The sequence below is a fragment of the Chinchilla lanigera genome, unplaced genomic scaffold (genome assembly GCF_000276665.1).
Source record: "Chinchilla lanigera isolate Chin_1 unplaced genomic scaffold, ChiLan1.0 scaffold00011, whole genome shotgun sequence".
NCBI classification, from domain to species: Eukaryota; Metazoa; Chordata; class Mammalia; order Rodentia; family Chinchillidae; genus Chinchilla; species Chinchilla lanigera.
Genome location: NW_004955412.1, coordinates 24,651,623 through 24,655,240, shown reverse-complemented (window position 1 = coordinate 24,655,240; position 3,618 = coordinate 24,651,623).

Here is a 3,618-nt window from a genome sequence, read left to right as displayed (position 1 = left end):
TTATATATAACTCTATAATTGTTCTTACTCTACCTATTGCAAATCACATTTGGCAAAGGTGATGGAATGCTTTCAGCATCTCTTTTACATACAGAGATACAGACATGCAGAGATAGAGACACATGCTATATTGAGAAATAGGAGAAAGCCATTTTATGAACTTTATTTGGGTGTATTATAAATTACAACAGTGATATAAAATGTACATATTTATTACCTCACCCTCTCTGCAGGTCACATCAGTTTAACCTGCTCAAGTTCTTGCAGGTTTGAATAAGGAATGAACTGAGGATGCAGTCTCTTCTGAGGCTCAGTGTCTTATTGCAGATTTATGGACCTTGGTAGCTGACTTCTGCTTCTTGTAATGTTAGGACTGTGGTTTCTGTTTTCTTTGTGGATGTTAAAGGAGCGCATCAATCTAGGCTCCTAGAGACCACCATAGTTTCTAGGAAGTCCTAGCCTCCTGACCTTTTCACAATATGGCAGGTACTTCCTTAAAGTTCCACATTGCTATGGCAAAGTGTTACATAGCAGAATGCAATCAAGGGATTGAAATGCCATCATATTCAGGGGTTTCATGCACATTTAGTAGAAGATGATCATGCAGAGACTGTACAAGAGGCAGTGAGAGTCTCAGAGGTCATCTGGAATTCTACCTACCTCATTCTACCTTTTTCATGGGGTAGCTTAGCCAATTATGCAATTCTTTAGTAGCAAGGAATATTTAAATACTAAATATTTACCTAAACCATTTTCTAGCATCCTCACATTCAATCTGACATAGTAAATATCATCTTCCTGAGAAGTTACAAGCACTGTATAAGAAGATGCATATAATTATTACAGAGTTTGGCATATGACAGCTGCTTAATAAATGAAAGCATGTCACACTAAAATACATCTTTGGACAGTACTGCAGAATAGTACTTTTTGATCTTAGATTTTTCACAAAACAAGTAAAATATCTTTATTTCTAGATACTTCTAAATTCCAAAGCTGACTCTTGAAGAATCCTTCATCCCTGGTACTGTTACTGGTGCACTATACTGCTACCAATGATTTTCTCAGGTCTCTCAGAGTAAATAGAAATGGCAGCCAACCTCTAGGGTGGGATTTCCCACAATAACCATATAATCCAAAGAATACTTAGCCTCATCTGTGGTAGTCTCCTCCACCCTCACTTGACTACACCTAAGGAAGCTCTAAGTATATTACCTTCACATTTCTCTCTCCAATATAATCTCTTGGGTAGAGGCCAGTTTCCTGTTATGCACCTTTGTATCCTAGATATTTAAATATTTTCTAATATTGGCTTTTTTCCCCACACTTTTCTCCTACTCCTCATCCTCATAATTACAGATGAAGCTGTCATAGATGACAGTTCCCTCAGATCTGTGTTTCTCACATAATATCTCCAATCTGAGGCAGGAAAAATAAAACCAGTACAAATGGAAGTGACCTGTGTCTTCCTGATGTCAACAAAAGTTGGAATTCGATGTGAGTGAAGCCGAAAGTATATTTTTATTTAATATGAAATATTTTCTAGGGTTTATGATTGTTATTAATTGTCTTGTGTAAGTCTGTGAAACCAGTTTTTAGTTAGGGAAGAAATCTGGATCTGCTCTTAGCACAGCCTAGACAAAATCTGTCCCATATCCAGGGGATATGGCTTAAGCTATACCAAAGCTGTATTTTTTCAAATATGAAAATATATAGTAAAAATGAGATTATTGTGATCACCAAAATCAGTTTTAAGACTTCAACAATGGAGAGAATATATAACTTTTCCATTACATAAACAGGATTTAATCATTTAGATTTGGTAAAAAGAAAACAATTCATCTGGTGATGACCAAGTTACTCTGAGATATAAGGCAGAAACCTCAAGCAGGGGCCAGTGCTTGACTGCTTTGTATGATATATCAACTAAATAACTATTTATAGCCATTAAATCATTGTCTGTGTGCCTGTTTATCTACTACCCATCTTTCTATCTGAAAAACTACATAACTAGGATAAAGTCTAACAATTTCCAAGTAATATTGCTGTATAGCATGCTAAAGATTAAGAAAACAGACAAAAATAAATTAAATCTACCATCCTAAAAACTCACCTTACATGATGAGATTCATGTCAATCAAAAAAGTTCCTTGAATTTCCCTATAAAGTTTTCACTGTGTACTTGCTACAGATAGGCACTAGATTGTGAGCTATCACTCACAAACAAGATAAATCCATGGTGCTGACAAAAAGTGATCCATTTCTAGTCAAGAGCAAAACTAATCCACGTGCAGAGAATGGGAACTAACAGGGCTAAATAGGTAGAAGCTGACTTGATTTAGAATATGAGGGATGGGGTTGCTCTTGGATTTCCAGGCTCCTGGATGAGGGCAAAATCAACAGGAAGATACACACACGTGTTTTCATAAGAAAGCACATTTCCCAACGTGGTTCTTAGTGAAAACCTCTTGGGATACCCCAAATCCTGCTAGAACTAATATCTATACCCATGAGGAAAGAAGTTATCCATTTCCCTCACCATTGATGGAGAGACACAACTACTTGTTCTCAATTTAAAATTGTCCAGCATCCACAGTAAGCATCACCTACTGGTGCTCTCCACCTCATATCAGGTCTCTCTCACTGTTTTTTTAACCAGCTAAACATCCAAAACCCTAAACTTTGTTGTAGTTGTTTAGTGTTTTGAAGTCGTGCTTCCCCAAACAAAAGCCCTTAGATACAAAATGATTTCCCAATTATGTAACAATTAGGTTTTGTCTTTTGTTTTTTGTTTTTTTTTTTTTTTTGCTGTCATAATTTTCATTACTTTTACCTACATGAGTAATATTTATTATTGGGGACCACAGATGATAAATTGAGTCTAGGGTAAGTCCATGCTTTTTCTTGTCCTGCCGTTGGGCCAGATGGAAATAAGGAAACTCCCTGCTGTTTCTGGTCACAGCTGGAAGCCCTAGGGCTAATGACTGCTGTGGCGCTCACAGAGCAAGATAAGACCCGATGGAGATGATAAGGCATCTGGGGAAACTACAGTTTCCTCATTGTCTCCCTATCTCATCCTTGTCCTTGTCCTTCCAAGAATGTTTTGACCTTCCTAGTCCACCATAGTCACCATTACTGTTCCAGGAAACACCCACTGCCATTCCCCCATTCTCTTTGACTCAGATGTACTGAAGAAATATCAAGGTTTTAAGTGGCTCAGGGTCTTTTGTTCCCCTAGAACAACTGGTTATCCCAGATTCCTGCCTGCATATCTATTTTGTCTCTTGCTGTCTTTCTTCCTGCCACCCACACACCATATCTCCAGTCAGGAAATCAGCGCTCACTACAGTGGTTTCCAATAATTTGTGATGTCTCATACATTTTTGTAAATTAGCTTCTCTGGAAATTTCTTTTGCAATAGTAGTTTAATCCTATTGATTAGTCTAATCTTCTACAAACTGAGAATATTAATTATTTTATGATAGGGTAAAATGTGGTTTTGAATTTGTCCCTGTTTAAATGTTTTGTTTGTGTATATTTTTAATGTTCTAGGAAATTTTATCAATTGATTTTAACATGATTTTTAATCTTAATATTTCAACTGTTGATAAACATTTG